This window comes from Suncus etruscus, chromosome 1, assembly GCF_024139225.1.
Source record: "Suncus etruscus isolate mSunEtr1 chromosome 1, mSunEtr1.pri.cur, whole genome shotgun sequence".
In the NCBI taxonomy this organism is placed as follows: Eukaryota; Metazoa; Chordata; class Mammalia; order Eulipotyphla; family Soricidae; genus Suncus; species Suncus etruscus.
Genome location: NC_064848.1, coordinates 19,436,945 through 19,456,528, shown reverse-complemented (window position 1 = coordinate 19,456,528; position 19,584 = coordinate 19,436,945). Strand labels below are relative to the sequence as shown.

At 35.1% G+C, this 19,584-nt stretch overlaps 1 non-coding gene across 1 annotated transcript; it reads right to left on the bottom strand.

Annotated features, from left to right (window-relative positions):
• Positions 1 to 1,903: 1,903 nt before the first annotated feature.
• LOC126030643 (small nucleolar RNA SNORA4) lies at positions 1,904 to 2,041 on the bottom strand. The gene has a single exon (XR_007503150.1). It is a non-coding gene; the product is annotated as a small nucleolar RNA SNORA4 (small nucleolar RNA).
• Positions 2,042 to 19,584: the final 17,543 nt, after the last annotated feature.

Below are 19,584 nucleotides of genomic sequence, written 5' to 3'. Positions count from 1 at the left end.
TCAAATCACTAAATAATAACGTAGTAATTTCTCCTAATTTCTTTAATTGCAATTTAATTTTTTTCTATTTATTTTACCAGTACCATTTTTGTTAAAGCTGTCCTTTTAAATCTATGCTGATTCTTTGCCCATGCATATTTAAAGCAGAATTACAAAAAAAACCTGTTTGACTTTTATTGAAGTAAACCAAAGTTATTTTAATTAGTGCAAAAAAGGATAGAAATATATGCCAAACTGAGAGCAGGTTATATATCTGGCAAGTTGGCAGGTCTGAATCACTCAGGACAATTGATCATGGAAATTATCCATTTTGTTAAGAGCATTTATAAATTATTTCCTTTTGCTAGTTTCTTTCACTGGAAGAGAATGTAAGATGTTTTACCTGCCCACCTAATCTCTTTCATTCAGTTTTCTCTATTGAGCATAGCTGTCAGCTAATCCTGGGGCCCCAAGTTCATAGATTTATTGACCTAATCACTCAGTAGGGTCCACTGTGTTGTGTAGGGCACTAGAGAACAGTCTAAAATATCCCTTTTGAGTTTCAACTGATATTTTCACTTGTACTTCTATTTTAAATTCTATCCCTTAAATGCAATTATGTGTGCACACACCTACATGCATATATAATTTAAATTGCACATAATTTAACATTCATTTTTTTTTTTTTTTTTTGGTTTTTGGGCCACACCCGGTAACGCTCAGGGGTTACTCCTGGCTATGCGCTCAGAAGTTGCTCCTGCTTGGGGGACCATATGGGACACCGGGGGATCGACCGCGGTCCGTCCAAGGCTAGCGCAGGCAAGGCAGGCACCTTACCTTTAGCGCCACCGCCCGGCCCCCTTTAACATTCATTTTAATTGAGTCAAACATTGTTAAAAATATCACCACGCTTACTTTGGTAGAGTTAATTTTTTTCTTTGATTTGAGGCACCATGATTTAAAATATTACTGATATGGTTTTATGCATTTCAACCTTATACCTTCCATCCAAATGTTGCTCTCTAAGCCCACCCTGCTCTCATTTTGGTAGAGCTTTTATAGAATTGCAGAGAAAAAAAATACACATTTTGTTTGACTTGTTTAATTAGAAGAGTTATTCTTTATTCTTTTATCTTCAAGTATTAAATTTATCAAGTGAAAAGTGATCTGGATCAGTTGTCTCAAGAAAGCTTTTAGATAATTCATACTATAATCGCAGATATATAAATTTATTTCTCAGTTATTAAGTATTAAAAGCTAAAATGCTAATTCCATGTACCACTAGGGAGAACATAAAGTTTTACATTCTCAGTTGGGATCAGAGCAATAGCACAGCAGTAGAGCGTTTGTTGTTCATGCAGCCAGACAGACCCAGATTTGATTCCCAGCATCCCATTTGGTCCCCGAGCCTACCAGAAGCGATTTCTGAGTAGAGTTAGGAGTAACCTTTGAGCACAGCTGGGTGTGCCCAAAAAACAAAACAAAACAAAACAAAAATTATCTTTCCATATTGGGCAAAGTATTTTCCTCTGTGCTTCAGTAAAATATTGGCGACTGGAGAATGACTTCTAAGATTTTTCTAGACAAAATATTTTTGTATTCTAATAGGTAATTTAAATTTCTACTAAAATTCACCAAATACTGTTGGCCAAATATGCATATCACTATGGTCAAGAAAGTAATAGTTTTTGGGTTTGGGGGACACATTTATTAATGCTCAGAGGTTACTCCTGGCTCTGCACTTAGTAATTACACTGGGTGCTCGGGGTCAAATCTAGATCATTTATGTGAATGGTAAATGCCTGCTTGCTATAATATTGGTCTGGCAAAAAAATTTTTTTAATGGAATTACAATTATGACTTTTAATCTTTATTTTAAAATTATATCATTAGATATTTATTTAATTAAAAACTTTTTTTTAACAATGTAAACCACAACATAGTAGTAAGCTATGATGAGTGACATAGCCCACTGTGGAGGATGGTCTTTAAGTTCATTTTCCCAAAGAATTCAAGCTGGCAAAGGTCATTGAGTAACCTCCCCCAAATTAACTTTTAGTAAGAAATGTATTTAAATTTTAAACTAATATTGTAACTAGCATAAAACTAAAATTTTCTTTGTAATTAAATTTACTCAAACTTAAAGCTATGATTTGATTTAAAAACTGTGAACTAAATGGTGGCAAAAGTTATATAGATAGGATAAAAATCATGATACTAGAAAAAAATGGTGTAGTCTGTGAAATATGCCCATGGCAGGTTAGTTTAGGAATATATTTGCAAACACATTCATTTTCCACTTCACATATCTTTGGTGTACAGCTCGAAGGTTGCTTGTTTACTGAACCCAATTGAATTGGAAGAGTTTCATCTAAAATACTACATTTTATCAAAAACTGGTCTATTTACACAAACCAAGGACTGTGTATTTGTGTCTCTAGAATATCTTGAAGTTCTTGGCATTTAATGAATGTTAAATCAATATTGGTTGCAACAATAAACCAAATAAGTATATTGTTAAATGCAGTGGCCAAAAGCTTCCTATTATTGATTTCTTTTCAGCATGTATCACTAACTCCGGGTCAATGAGAGCTCTTTTAACTTTAGTTCCAGAAGATAATGCCCACAGGAACACAGAGCAAAACCAGGCTTGGTGTAAAAGATTAATAAAAAGAAAAAAAAGCAAAACTATTGAGATCTTTTGAAAACAGCCATGAATCCTTGCAAGTTTTAGTAAGGAAATATTTTAAACACAGTTGAATTCTAACTTCTAAGATACACAGACACTGAGATTAATGGTTCTCTGATATAGATTTATTTTTCGTTAGAGCAAAGTCAACTGTAAGTAGATAAAAATCTCACTCTGTACCATCTTCAGTACTTAACCTTACTAATGAACTCATGTTGTTAGCCTTGCCCAATGTCTTTCAGGTAGGAAATCAACCTACTTTCCTTCATCAAATTCAAATATAAAATTCATTATATTTATTTCATCTAATCCCCATGAATTGAGCAGTGTAGTATAACTGTGTTTTAGATAAACCCGGTTGTTAAAATGTTTAAAAGGCTATAAAATAACTGAAAAAGCTCAGTGAGAAATAATTCCAATATATTTCAGATACTTGGTACTTAAAAAATTCAACTTCTATACATAAAGGACAAATTCAGAGATTAATAGAGTATAAGTAATAGAATTTCCTATTTCTAGGGAAGCTACAGATCCTTGGTGCTTTATATAGCATAGTATCTTCTTCTTTTTTTTTTTTTTTTCTAAAAAGTACCCTGATTTGAGTATAGAAGAAGGAAAGAAATAGGAGAGAAAGGGGAGAAAGATGAAAAACAAATGGGGAAAATGGTCAAGGGGATTCAAATACATTGTTGGTATTAAAAATGATAAAGCTAATATTCAAACCACAAAGTCAACAATACTGAAATAATAAGATCCAAAATTTAATAGCTAAATAAAAAAAGGTGCCTGTCAAGATGGCAGGTGGCAATGATAGTGGTGGTGGGTTACTGGGAGGGAATCTGGAAGCAATGGTAGAGGAAAGTTGACAATGGTTCTGGAACATTGTACATCTGACACTCAGTTACAAATAACTTCGTAAATCATGCACTTTAACAAAAAAACACTAAAATTTAAAAATATACTCTGGTTTGGGTAACAAATATAAAATTGCTCTACATAGTTATAACAATGGATTTAAGAATATAATGTGTAAAAAATAATCCTATGGAAAATTGTCTCATTTAAGGAAACTAACAAAGTCTATGGAAGCAATACTTTTAGATATGTATTACATTATATGGCTTAATGCAGTTTGAAACTAGAAGAATTTATAACTGATTAGATTCTGAATTCAATGCAAATCCCTAATTTTAGGCAACTCAGGAATCCATTAACATTATCTTCTTATTAAATTTTATCTACTTGGCAGAAATAAGGTAACTGTGTTTAAAAGAAATTAAGATTCTTTCTTGATCTTTACCCTCCCCATTCTTAACGGTATTTACATTATATTTTAAGCACCATACAGTGTAGATAACCTTTAGATAGCATATGTATATTCATAAGCTGTTTATAAGAACTTTGCTGAAATCTTAAGATTTATTGTATTAGAAGTATTTGCTTTGCACAGTCTTTGTTTTTTCTCTGACTTCTAAAGTGCTTAGAGTTTCTAAAGTCTATATTTGTTCCTGTTTTATATTTAGCAAAAGGGGTATCAGCAAACTATGCTTGTATAGTGATTATTTTTGAAGGTTAAGTTAAATGCAGAGTAAAGATGTAATATTGTTTTAACATATTTAGTCCTTTCCAACTCAAAAGATATTATTAAATTTAATTACTGAATTCTTTATTGCTAAATGTACAATATTTATTCACTTGCTTTAGCCATACACAATTAAAATTTTTTAGCATTTAATATAAATTCTAGATTAAGGGATAGTAAAAATAGTAATAATAATGCTGGAATTAGATAAAAGAGTTAGTGAAATTAAGATGCTTTATCTTAGTAAAACTTAGTGAACTGAAAAGAGGGAAAGTTCTGGGAAAAGGAAACTAAAAATTCAATTATTTTAATTTTAGCATTTAATTTTAATTTAAAGCATATCACACTCTATGGCTATTAAATATATTTGAATGTTTTCACAAGAAAGTTACATAATTTTCTTATATCTATATCTATATAGTTTTCATAGACCTTAATAACAATAAAATTTATTTTTTAGTTTGCTAGATTTTAAGGTATTATATTATGTATCAGGGACAAGTATTTTTCAACTCCAGTGGACCTGTTTTACTTGTTCAGAATGACTTTATGTTGGATCATTTTGCCTCTTGCAACTTGTTCCTAATGTTCAGATTCTGAAGATGAAATGTGACCTTGTTATGTCTAATTAACCTTTTTTCACCATCAGTAGGTTTGTTTTAGAGATAATTTGTGAAAGCACATAAGGATGGTGCTTACTTCATAGTATACTGGTAATCTATTAGCTTAAATGTTGATTTAAATTCTGTGAGCCACTCTCACAAATAAAGTGATCCCAAATATCCATAGGCAGCCTATGAAACACAGGAGATAACTAGAATCTGAAAGTGAACGGTAGTGTTGTGTAGTGTTGTGTAATTTATTTCTTCCTCTATAGGATCTGACAGTTTCGGTCCATGTCAGAACTGAGTTAAACTGAGGGACCTACATATACATGGTGTCTGAGAATTGTAAGTTGGTGTGGGAATTGTGTGCCCAACAAACGCGTTGAAACTGGGTGCTAAGTCTTTTAGTTAAGAACAAATTTAACACATCCCTCATATTCACAGTTTCAAACATGATGCCAAAGCAGAAGGCAACAAAGTTCTGTCGACTCAGAAGCACTCACTTTCTAAAAGAAACAATAACACCTCTTGTAAGTCCTTAGACATATGGGGGATGTGTACTTTTTCATTACATACAGATAAGTTTTCTAAATAACTTCTGCTTTAATTTTAATTATCTTAATATGAAGATGAATCCAGTGATGTCAGGTGCCAGTGGAGTTCCTGAATAAGCGACTTAGCATGGGAAGGGACTGTAAAAGACCAATTTTGGGGAGATTATTTGCATGCTCTAGCTGAGAGTAGAATATTTATAATGTGCTCAGCAATCAGGACCAAAGGATTTCAACCAAACAAATGAGGGGAAAGCAGGGCGTGGACTCTGTGTTTAGGCGAAAATAGGGTGTGTGGGTTGCTCTTTTGGGAGGTCAGCTTGTGCCTTCCAGATAAGTGCTCATCTTTAGCATTGGGGTGGCATCTCTTACATGGTTGCCTGTTGAGGCTCCTTCCGGAGAAAGTCGACTTTACAGGTGCCTTGGATTGTCTCCCTTGGTGAAAGCCTCATTCTGCTTTCCCAAGCCCAGTTCCATACATGATACGCCCATAAAATAGGCTGGAGAAGTGACAATGACGGGGTTTTATTTATTTTTATATGTTACTCTTAGATATCTATATATTATTATTTTTAACAATTAAGATAGTCTGATTTGCAAAGTTATTCATAGATGAGTTTTAGACACACAATGTTCTAACACTAATTTCACTACCAGTATTAACTTCCTTCCAGGTTTCCTCTTACCTATCTGCCTGCTTCCACTACAGCCCTTCTCAGAATCAATGGTTCTCTTTAAGAGCCTCTTGTTCAAATTCTATCCAGATTATAGTCTCCAGAGTACCCATATCTAAGGGCCATTGGAAGAGGAGTTGGTGAAATACTTGTCAGAAGCCCACTACTGTTTTTAAAGAAATTCTAAATAAACTTTGACTATACATTTGTTGCATGAGCATAAATAAAATAGTGAAGCAGAATAGAACCTATGTGATCACCCTGAATTATTAATATATTTAAGATTATTAGTGCCTATTTTCTTTCACATAATTATCTCAGCAAGAACTACAACACTGTATTGTAGGCATTGATAATAATTTCTGTTTGTTTTTAATTTTTGGGCCACACCCCACTGCGCTCAGTGGTTACTACAGGCTCTCTGCTCAGAAATTGCTCCTGGCAGGTTCAGTGGACCATATGGGATGTCGAAAATCGAACCCAGGTTCATCCCAGGTTGGCTGTGTGCAAGGCAAATGCCGAACCACTTTGTTATAGCTCCAGCCCCAATTTATTTTATTTTATATTTTAAATTAAAAACACTTGGGGGGTTACACCTGGCAGCACTCAGGGATTACTCTTAGCTCTGTGCCCAGAAATCACCCCTGGCAGGCATGGGGGACCATATGGGAGGCCGGGATTTGAACCACCATCCGTCCTAGATTGGCTGCATGCAAGCAAATGACCTACCACTGTGCTATCTCTCTGGCCCTAATTTTAAAAAAAGTTTTTTAAATTTTAACCCCCAACTTAATTAATGGACTATTTTTTTCTATTGTTCATGAAATATTCTTTTTGCTTCAACATACTGAATATGTTCCCCAATATTTGAGTGTGTTCAGGAATATTCACCAAGATACTAAGGGCTTGCCAATTAAAGCCCACATTGAAATGTTGTAAAAAAAGAACAGTTTGTCGTAATAACAGATACTGTACATAATAAGAACAATTTGCTTCTTGAAAGCTAATTACAAGAGTTGTTTGAAAAAATCAGGACTTTATTCAGAAGCTCAGGCATGAAACAGCTGTATAAATACTACCCAGTAATGGCAAGAGAGTAGGGTGGAAAAAAATAGGTTAGTTAAAAGTTTAAACAAAAAATAAAGAATTAAAAATAAAGGAAATTAATTCCCTTAACCCTTTTTAGTGACTGCAGTAAATAATGAAGGCCATAATGTTCTAGGTTTGCAGCATAATTTTTAAAGGTATTTTTACATGATAATTGATAGTATTATAATTTAAAGCTCTACATATCTTTTGAATTAATTGCATTTAAATATCTGGGATCATGTCCATACTCAAGGTAAACTCTTATAGCAGTTTGAATCATGCCAGTTTTCTCTGGAGAAACGTTGTAAAACAGGTACCAACAAAACAGATGGCATTTTAAGTCTGATACTCTCCCTCAACGGAATAAATTGGCATCCAGAATGTAAAGTTGGGAAGCCTGTTTTGTGGTTTTTCATGGTCGTTTATAAGATGGATTATTAGAAAAGCAACCTTTTTCATTCCAGGGTCTTATTCAGACAGACCCAAGAAGTCCTGATTCTTGACTGAGCAAGCAAGTTATGTGGGAAATAGGGAAAAAAAAAAGGTTATTTGTTGAGTTAAGAGAGCCCCATGGAGTTATAAATACATATACACATTGCATAGATAACGTCTTCTGAGTTTTATTTCTTTAAACTGCACTACAGTCTCTCTACATTCATCATAAATCCTGACCAAGTCTAATTTAATTGGGTTTCAAGATCACTAGTGTTTTATCTGCTACTGAACTTTTAACAGTCACTTCATTATTCACTGCAGTGGGATATGTATTATCTATTTTATGGTCGAATATTTTTACTCAACAGAGTTTTTATTGTTTTGTTTGTTTTTGTTTTGGGGCCATGTCTGGCAATGCTTCTGGCTCTTCATTCAGGAATTCAGGTGGTGCTTTGGTGACCATGTAGAATGTCAGGTATCCAACCTGGGCAAGCACCCTACCAGCCCTTAATTTTTTTAACCCTTAAATTAGAATTCTTTTTATCATTTAGTTAAATGTTAAATACAATATATCATGAGCATTTGTTGGAGGATTAGATATTGAAGAAAATATTCTAAATATTTGAATGTGTTTTACATGAAATATAGGATTTTGAACATTAATTTTTTTAAAAATCTGTGGGCTATTCATAGTCTCATACAGTATAAGGGTTAAATATTTAGCTTTAGAAATATGTTTTTATTTTTTACATAGGCCCCATGATTTATAAATTTGTTGACAAAAGAGATACAGGAATGCAGTGTTCCAATTCCAGTTCTAATACCAGTATCTGCAGCTCTCCACCAGTTGGATTGAAAAATCGTTCAGGAGGTAAGGTGCTTGCTTTTCATATAGCTGACCCTTTCTTGCAATTCAGACCTTGATGGGGCTGGAAGGTGATGGGATGGTGGATGAGGTTTTTCCCCTCCAGTTTGGACCAGTCGTCTGCCACCCTGGTCAGCCGACGGGTCTGAGGGTTCAGGATAGATGCGGGTAGAAAACTCACAGGCAATCAGGCTTCAGGATATATGAGCTTTATTCATTGGAAGAAGGCCGAAGAATCCGTCCCAGAATGACCCCCAGCCTTCCTCAAACCCTTGCTTTTATACACAAGAATCAGGTACCATCCTAGGGTGGGAGCAGAATACCAAGTAAGGAATAATTCAATATACTATCACCAGGTCACACCCAAGGGTGGGGCACAATTATTGATTAGGGTAGGACCAGTAACCCAACAACCTTGATAGATCCCTGAAACCACACATGCTTACTCCTGTAAGCACCCAGGAGTGAATCTGAGCACAGACATAGGAACAAGCTCTGAGCACTGCAAATGTTACCCCTGAACCAAAAGTAAATAAAGACGTTGAAAATATTAATTTATTAGTTCAACGCTGAGCACATTTGCAACATGTCTTAGATGCCTGACTTTTTGTTATTTAAAATGATATTTAATATTAGTATCACCACAGCAGTGATGCTCTAGGATAGAACTTGGAACTTCTTGTATACCAGTCATGCTTACAGCTTTTTGAAATGTTTCCCCAGCCACCTGATTTTTTTTTCACTCATCTACAATATTTAGTAATGTGGACTATTTTACATAGTTATATGTTCTTATAAATGAATCACATTTTCTTTTTTTTAATAATGTCTTTATTTGTAATGGCATCTCTCCTGTTAGAAGTGAGTCATTTTCAAGTGCAGGTAATTATTTTGTGCCTATCTCCAAGGAATATAGTGTCAGTTTCATAACAGATGTGCTATAAAATAAATATATGATTCAATAAAAATTGATCATATATTTTTGTTTTCATAAATATTTTTATTTTTTGGACTGTGTGACAAGCTTTATGTATTAAGAAAATATTAACACATTGTGGATAGTAAGAGAGCTACACTAACATAGAACTATATAGTACAATGAAAATTTTGTTACAGAAAAACCTCAAGTTATCCCAACTTTGGGAAATGCTTTCTTGGGAGAATGAGATGTTAATGGAGACTTGCAGAATAAGGAAGAGCTCTCTAGGTAAATATGGGGAGGGGATCAAAGAAAGAAATGTATTACAGAAATCATAAAATCTGTAAGACTCAGCATCATTATTTAATCTCTGCAATGATACTAGTATCTAACTTGAGGATCTTTCCATAAAATTTGTTTCATTAAAAATAATAGGTACTCAGCATTTCAATTATCATGTGCAAACTTATCATTATCAAATATGAAATTTCAATTTTTATCATTGCAGGGGATATAAAAATATGTAAATCTACATTGTCAAGTTTACAACGTTGGTAGTAAAAGCAAACTCAGACAGGGAAAAATTATACAGAGAGATCTTATTACATATTTTTGAGATAAGCTGTTTTAAATTACCGTCTGCATAAAATGCTGTGTAAAATGGACAAAAGAAACAATAATATAAAATAATTATAACTGTAAAACAGAACAGTGAGATAAAGTATTAGACCTATAAATATATCTAGGTTTGCATTTGCATGATAAAATTTGTATTTGGTTGTTTAAAGTTATTATTATTCCGAGATGTGATTTTATTATCATTGATAAAAATATTATTTATGGGGGCCGGAGAGATAGCATGGAGGTAAGGCGTTTGCCTTTCATGCAGAAGGTCATCAGTTCGAATTCCGGCTTCCCATATGGTCCCCCGTGCCTGCCAGGAGCAATTTCGGAGCATGGAGCCAGGAGTATCCCCAGAGCACTGCCAGATGTGACCCAAAAACCATACACACACAAAAAAAATATTACCTATGATTCAGAGTTTGTGAAAACTCAAAGCACAGTAACTCCATAAATTTGTAAACTATTAGTATTAGTGTGAAAATTCTGTAAGGAGTAACCATATTCTGACTTCTTTTTGAAAACAATTTTTCAGATATTTAGCAAAAAGCAATTAAAATGAGTACTTCTGCCCTTTAAAATAAACTCAAATAGGCAACTAAGTCAGAGAAGTTAATTTATTTAAAAACAAATTTGAAATAAAATTTTTTAAAAGGGATTTAAAAATTTGATATGATTCAAAGGATATGGTAATACCTTGTCAATTAAGAACTTTAAATAAAAAGAACTTTTTAAAAATTTATTGAGACCATTGTGAATTACAAGTCTGTCACAGTTGTATTTGAAGCATATAGTGACAGTGAATTAGAGTCATTCCCACCACTAGTGTTGATCATTCTCCACCATAGTTCCCAGCATGTATCCCCTACATCTACCCTTAGCCCCTTGAACTACTAGTGTAGCACGTCTGTTTTGTGTTTAGCTTGTTATAGTTTGGGTCTCTTGTTTTATTGTTGTTAACTTTAGCTTGGGTATTTAGATCTGACCCCCTTTTTTTTACTCAGTGCTCTTGAAACCATCAGTACTCTTGGATCCCATCCACTTTTCTCTCTCTTTTTTTTTTAAATTTGTAGAAGAATATAAAAATATAGGCTGAACAAAATGATTCAAGTTCTAAGGTTCAATGAAAAAGGCTGGAGCCCATATCTAGAAGATATTAAAAGGGGGTGGCAGATGTGACAAGATTTTTGTTTTGCATAGGTGCAGTAAATGTTGGGGAAATTAGAAAGGAAATTTCCTTGACCTAAGAGATACAAGGTGTCTTCCTCCATGAAGCATACTGTCATAAGACTGACTAGAGGCTCCAAACATATTGGTTGTCTAATCCCAAGGTCTTTCTTAATGATTCCAGAAGAAGTTCTGTTCAGTTTTGGCTGTCAAAGTCAGTCTTCTATAATTAGAGATCTTGATTTTTGCACAGGTCCTAGGATGAAGCTTAGGGTAAAGTCTTTCTTTATGGCCTCAGGAAAAATTCTGCACAGTCATGGTTGTCATAGTCAGTCTTCTGTAATTAGATCTTGTGACAGAGCATCTTCTGATTTCATCTCAGTATTAGGTGATGAGGTAGTGTAACCTGCCCTTAGACTGAGTTGCTTTTGTTTCCTTGTGGTCAGGGTGTCATGGGACCCTACCCTGGAACAAGTTAGTACCAAGGTGTTATTAGGGTTTCTTTAGGGGGCAGTTTGATTTCTGGTGCTGGTGCAGGAAACTGTGCCAGTTCTAATGTTGGGATCTGGGGTTTAGGGTGGATGGTCGATGTTTCATTGATTGAAGCCTAAGTCAAGTCCCCATGACTAATGTTTAAGGTGGGAGGTGCCATACAATTTATGGTTCTTATCCCTATTAGTTAAGAACTTCTTTCTATACATATGATTTCTTCATTTTAGTGTGCCTATGCATTTGGGTATAAAAATACTTTCTATAGGGATTACATTGTTGTCTTAATATGTTTGAACCTCTATTAGTGGTTTATAGTTAATTTGATTTTCCTAAGAGTTTTCTTCCAAATTGACAAAGTGTCACCTTATTACTATCTTTTCATTGAAAGGAGGGAGTGAAAGAGGGAAGAAAAAGGAAAAGAGGAGGGTGTAGGTACATTAGAAGAAATGAGAAAAAAGGAGAGGACAGCAGAAGAGAGCTGAGGAGAGCAGAGGAGACAGAGGAAAGCAAAGTGAGATCAGGGAGAGAAATATTGAGAATGGGGGTAAAACAAAAGAAGTAGAGAGAAGGATGAGAATGCAAGTGAATAAGTGAGAGAGAAAAAGAAGAGAGTATATTCTGTTGTATAAATTATTAAAGAGTCCTAGTACGGATGGATGGATGGATGGATGGATGGATGGATGGATGGATGGATGGATGGAAGAGGCCTTTCTTGGCCCCGGCTAGTGCCTGCAGCTCCTTCAGCCCACAGGTCTGTGGATATCAGGGTAATGGAGAGGAAATGGTAATGGAGAGGTAATGGAGCAGTCAGATGAAGTTTCAGGAGACATCAGCTTTATTACAAGACCCTAACTACCATTGCATATCTCACATGACCTTTAAACTAAGCATCCTCTCTGCATCCCTCCTGTGTATCAGATCTCCTTCCTGTTGTGTCTCTTTCACCCCTTCCCCAGGCCACTTTAATGACCAACCACAGACCCTTCCCAGCTGAGGGAGGATCTGACCATCCAGGTAAGATTAGCATTTGGCCTTGGGGAAGGGTAAAATCTTTTCTCTCCCTTAAAAAACATCTTTGCTCCCCATTTCTTAAAAAGCAAAAGATGTCCTTTTTCCGAGGACCTCAGCCTCCCAATTTGCAGAAGCTTAAAGAGGCCACTGATTGGAAAAAAAAAACCCAGAAAGAAAAGGCTTCATTGATGGTGGACTGGTTTCTGGATGAGACAGACCTACAGCCCTCCACATGGATTCCGGCTTTGGAACTAACAAACTTTCAGGTTAAGACCACCTGGCTTTAAACTCCCAGATTGTGGCTGCAGTGGAGAGCTGCCTAAACAGGCACTGTGCTCCAATACGAGCTGCCCCAATGTGCAGAGAGGTGGTGGCAGCTGTGGGCATGCTCCCAAGCAGGCAAGTGGAATGGTGAGCGGCTCCAGCCTGGGACCTTTTGCAGGACAGGGTTCGTGGAGGTAAAGCCATGTGGCCAGCCTGCATCCTGCTGAGTCGCCCACAGCTTATCCAGGTCTGGACAATTTGGTGATCATGGTGATGGGAAAAAAGACGAAAAAGGAGAGAGAACCGCCCAGCAAGCCCAATAGAAGTTGATTTTTAAAATCTCCTGCATTTAAACTGTTTCAGGTTATCTCTTAATCCTAGTTGAGTCATTGTTTTGCTGGTTTAAATGTATTTTATAGTTTTCCTAATTAATATTTCCAATTGCATAATGTTTTATTGTGTATCTTAATGTAGTAGCCTGTTTTCAAGCTGTTCTTGTAATTTCATTTAGGAAAGTTTAATGAAAGGAACTAAGGATGTTCCAGTATAAAAGTGCTTGGTTATATAGCATTAAGAAGTTTAAAGTCCAGATATATTTTGCAGAAAAGTTTTGGTAATGGAAAAGGCTGATATATTAATTATACATTTTAAACTTTGTTGCTTTGGGGGAATATTAGGTTTCCTGCTTTCAGACAAACAAAAGCTAACCTTTCCTTTTTTGTTTTTTTAAAACAAGGAATGGGGAGATGTTACCCCTCCCCAAGGCCAAATGCTATTCTTATCTAGACATTCCCACATCTGGGAGGAGTTTATGGTTGGTAATTAAAGTAGCCTGGGGGAAGGGCTGAAGGACAGGAGTAGCAGGAAGGGAGATGCAGCAGGTAGAGATAAGACACAGGTTGGGTGCAAAGAGGCTGGCTGATTTTAAAGATCATGTAAGGAATATGCACATGGTGGATAGGGCCTTGTAATAAAGCTGGATGTCTCCTGAAACTTCATTTGACTGCTGTGGGTCATATCCTCACTGTTATCCCGATACCTACAGATCTGCCAGGCTGCAAGCCCTGGACTGGTTGGATAAAGACCTCATCATCCACTAGGACTTATTAATTAATACTTATTACAGTATATTCTACAGCCTCTTTTTATAGACCTTTGGATTAGGATTGTACCTTTATGATTTATGAACTTTAATAAACTGCAAACTATAGTTACACTGGGAGGTAAGCTTTCATCTATAAATTTTAGGAGACAAATCAGTCCACAGTAACTGTGTTTTCTGAACATATTTAAGGAGAATTTTAAGTAGACATGCTTACTCAAAGGCTAATTTTACAGAACTGAAATAACTAGGTTTCTGGCTGGCCAGAAAGATGATTGGAAATAGCTTTCAACTGGAGGAGTCCTATCCTGCTACTCAATAGCACTGTGTTCATTTTCTACCTGGATGATTCCTTCTCAGGAACCCTCAGTCTTATTTGGTCTACAGTTGAGCATAGTATTGAGATAAGAGTAGAATTCCGGGGCTGGCAAGGTGGCGCTAGATGAAAGGTGTCTGCCTTGCAAGCGCTAGCCAAGGAAAGACAGCGGTTTGATCCCTCGTCTCATATGGTTCCCCCAAGCCAGGGGCAACTTCTGAGCACTTAGCCAGGAGTAACCCCTGAGCATCAAACAGGTGTGGCCCGAAAAACCAAAAGAAAAAAAAAAGAGTGGCCTTCCTAGAAAGAGTGTTCTTTCTACAAGAAGAATGACCTTGTATCCTAAAAACATAAAAGTGGAAATACAACAGAAAAGATTTGAGAGGCACCAGGGAAGGGAGACTTTATCTTGAGGACTATAGGGTTTTAAAAGGGAGGCTTTATATTTCCATTTGTTTTTAATGTAGACATGCTAGGGGAGTTTCATTTACCATTTTCCTTCCTCTTAGAAATTTTCAAATTTGAGGAGTGTTAACCAAATGACATAACTTGTTTCTCCTTCAATGCTATTGGTAAACCACACTCCTGGGTTTAATCAGAGAAACCCAAAGATTTATGATGGCAGTTTATTCTTATGAATCTACCTTTGAGTTAGGGGTAAATTAACTTATGGACTTGATTTCTCAAAAGTATATTTTTGTTTTAAACTTTCAACCCCTAGGCTTGTTCTTCAAATCATGTTCTCTCTCCAGAATACAAATCTCCCTCAATTGCTTTTTTCTATGCCCCCTCCCTTTTTTTGAAGCCTGTGTTGTCTCTTGAACATCAAGCAGTATCCACATTGAGGAAGCACTATAGAGAAAATACCTCTAATTAGTTGACAGAGTGATTAGGACTGGTCACTAAAACATGTATTGATTTAATTAGTTAAGATTTGAAGGCTATCAACTACTGCCTAGGAAACTGATATCTCGAAGCTATAGCAGCACCTTGATTCCCTAAACATTACTCACTTTTTAATAATTTTTCTTTTTATTTGAATTAAATATACCCATTAAACAATTAAATAATATTTCTGGAAGGAAGCTAGAGTTTCTTAAATAATATTTTAATGGTCTTAGAGATAGAAATTCTAAAGTTAAGGTCTTTTAAAAACCACAAGTTTTAAAATTAGGCCCAGTCTCATTTTTATAATCACAATTCAAGTTTATTTTAATGTCAATTTATGTGGAAAATTAATAGACTATATGTCTAGTACCATTACATCTTATATGTATGGGGCACCACTTACATTGTATATGAAGATGATTAATTTATAATTGCTCATTATTTATTGAACTCATGATGTGCTTAGTATAGGCATACGCATATGTATCTGTAAGTCACATAGACAGAACAAGAACCATATGAAGAAGGTAACAGAACACTGAATGAAATTAGTAAGAGGAAGAGGTATAGGCATAGAATGATATAACTCATTTGTGGAATATATTAAGAAAAAAGATAGCAGGTTATGACTATCCAAAGGCAATAGAGTCAAGGGCCAGGAGAACCTATCTATGGTGGGAAGCTTGCCATAGTTGGGGAGCACAATTAAGGTAGAGAAGGGACCACTATGACAATAAGGGTTGGAAATGATTACTCTGGACAAGAACTGGGTGCTGACATGAAATAAAGTGATATTTATGATGCCCTTTCAGTAACAATATTGCAAACCACAGTGTCTAAAAAGATAAAAATAACAGAGAGAAGAAGGAAGAAAGGGAGGAACAGAAAGAGAGAGAAAGAAATATCTGCCATAGAGGGGAGGGAGAGAGGCAAACTGGGGTCATTGGTGGTAGGAAATGTGCACTGGGGAGAGGTTTGGTACATTGTATGAGTTAAACTCAATTATGAACAACTTTATAACTGTGTATCTCATGGTGATTCAATTAAATAATTTATTTACAAAAATATTTGAGGAAAGAAATAAAGATTACAGGGTGTAGAAGACAAGAATCTCCAGTAGGACTAGAATTATGTTTCTGTGTTTAATTATTATATGCCCTCAATCCAGCTAGCATATCTGCAAAAATCCTTATCTAGGCTAATCATGTCTGATTATACATGAATCTTTTGCCCTCAGAATTGAGGTTACAGTTCTTGATTGCCAGATTGTCTTAGGACTTTCTTTCCTTCCTGACTATTTCAATTATTGGCATGGTTTCACCAGGATTGGGGATACATAGGTGAGACAGTGATGAATTACCTGGTTTCCTGAGTTTTACATGAAGTAAGAGAGGAACAAAGGGTTATCAGGGAAAATGGCATTAAACTCTAATTAAATAATTACATTTAATTACTTTACTCTAATTACTGCTGTCATTCTACAAAGTCCAGGATAAAGTCAAGTTCTATTACATTTAGAAGTTGAGAAAGCTCTAATGTAACTTTCAAAAGTGACATTGTGATGGAGCTTATTTTTTGAGAAGATCTTCAATGTAAGTAATCCTGAATCTTCAAGGCAATTCTGAGAAGGAAATAAGTTTCTTAACTTATACCTGAGTAAACAGAGGTTCAAGTTTTATAACTAAATTCTTTTCTTATTTTACAAGTCTTTCACAATTATATTTAAGGCACGCAGTGACAGTGAATCAGGGCAATTCCCACCACCAGTGTTGACCTCCCTTCACTCCTGTTCCTAGAAAGCACCCCATACCTCCACCCTATGTCCCATGGACTGCTAGTATAACAGGTCCCTCTTGTATATAGCTTGTTGTAGTTTGAGTCTTGATTCTGTTGTTGTTGGCCTTGGGTTGAGTATTTATGTCTGATTATTTTTTATTTCCTCTCAATGTTCATGAGACGCTTGCCACTTTTTTCCTTCCTTTCTCTGTTTCATCAATTTATGAGGCAGAGCAAGATGATTCATGTTCTATGGTTCTGTTAAAAAAAGGGGAAGGAGTCCCTGTTTATAAGCTATAAATATACATTTACAAAAAGAAAGAAAAAGAAAAACCAAAACAAAATGAAACAAAGAAACAAGACAAGAAAACAAAATGAAAACTAAAACAACAACAACAACAAAAAAAAAAAAGGAGAAAGAAGAGGGGACTTGTGTGGCAGGTTTTTTTTTTTTTTTTGTGCATAGGTACAGTAAGTATTGGGGAAATTGGAAAGAAAGGAAATTCCCTTGGCCTAAGAGATACAGGGTATCTCCATCCTTGAAGCATACTGTCATGGGATCAACTAAGTTATTAACATGTGCAGTGAGAAGCTTCAGTGATGATATTTAAACTTGGTTGTCTTCCACATCTGAACATCAACTTTCCATGATTAAGATGATGTGTCTATGTTCAGAACACAATCATGAAAGGGACATTGGGATTTCTGGTCTTTTATCCTTAAATGGTTCTCTGGTTTTGCATTTCAAGATTAGTGTATTTTTAAGCTTAGTAAATATGAGTTAATGAACTGATTTTTAAGCTAGAAAAGTGCTCCTTTTCTCTGTATTTTTACTGCCCACATATCTTAATAGGCTAAGTACAATACTAGTGGGAGTCTTTCTGTAAAACAAAACAAAACAAAACAAAGTGGCAATTCCTTGTGTTCATTTACTATTAATAAAGCATTCAAATATACCCCACCAAAAGCAAGTGCTTCATTATTATATTTTCAAAATAATGGTTCTTCCATTGAGCTAAATTGTTTTTCTCCTTTTCAAATACACCCACTTATGTAACAGGGATCTTTTGAGTCATTGTTTTTTGCCCGAGTCTCAGTTATTCCCCACATTTCTTATTGCAAAGGAACTTTAAACCTACTAATTGTGGCATCAGTCACTGAGTACTCAACTATATAGATTATAAGGTGTCATTTTTATAATTAATAATATAATAGTACTTGCTAAATTACACTCCGGAAGCAGCATTGGGAAGCAGTTCTTCAAGAAAAGGAAATAAATTCAAAGCTAAGAGGTTTGTAGCAGTGAATTTTCTTTTTAAAACTGTGATAAAAGAGATGGGATAAAATGTACCACTTCAAACATTTTTAAATGTATGGTTAGCAAAATAAATGATTTATTATAGTATATTAGCTATTACTACTACCAGTATTAATTTCCAGAGACTTTTTAGAACTCCAACTTTTATAACAATTAAACAAGGACTTCCCGGCTGGAAAACTCAACAGGATGAGTCCCCCTCCCCCTTTTTTTTGTATGTTTAAGGACTGACATTTTGATCTCTACCTCTGCATGATCCCTTGAACATCAGCTAGAATGACCCATGAGCACAAATCTAGGAGTAGAATCTGACCAGTTGCAGGTGTAGCCTTCAAACAAACAAAAACACTCTCACCATTGTCTTCAAAATAAAGTCCTATTTTCTTATGTCTCTATACATCTCACTATATTAGGTATATGTTGTAAGTGGAATCAGCAAATTTTGTTCTTTATATCTGATGCAATAGAGAATGTATAAATAGATAAGTAAAGTTCATTATTGCTTTTTAATTTTGGTCCTGTTTAATTGATAGTATTTTGGCTTTGGTTAATTCAGCTATTCTGTTGAAAGTCATATAAACTACTTCTATTTTAATTTATAAACAAAGCTCTTAGAAAAGATGAAACAATGCATGTATCTCTGTGTTTTTATTAGACAGTGATAATACAGAATCAAGTCTGATTTTCTTTACTGATGACCTATGCTAACACTTTATATTCGGTAAACAAGAGATAAATGAATTTACCCTAAGAGATTACTCTCCTACTGTGAAACACAAAACAAGGATAGGCATTATTTTGAACATCAAAACTTCTTCCTCCAAGTGTTAGAACAGAAGAGGAGATATCACCCTCTTACCTAATTAGGAAGGTGTCATAATATCATTTTGTCTATAAATAAACCATGCAATTTGCAGCAACTTGAATATAAGTAGAGGAAATCATGCTGAGCAAAGTCACAAGGTATCTTTCATATGGAGGACTTAAAGATACACAGCAAGGTAGTAAGAAAAAGAAGAAAAGAGGCAAATATAGAATATCTTTCATATGTAGAACTTAAAGGTATACAGAAAGGTAGAAACAAAAGTCTAAAGGCAACATAATGGGGAACTTACCCACAATTTTTTAGGGGAATAAGAGGGGAGATATGGTCTTTGGAGAAAGAAGATGGCTGATGGGTCTGATGGTGGAATTACGTCCATGAGAAATTATTATTATAACATTGTAGACAAAAACATAAT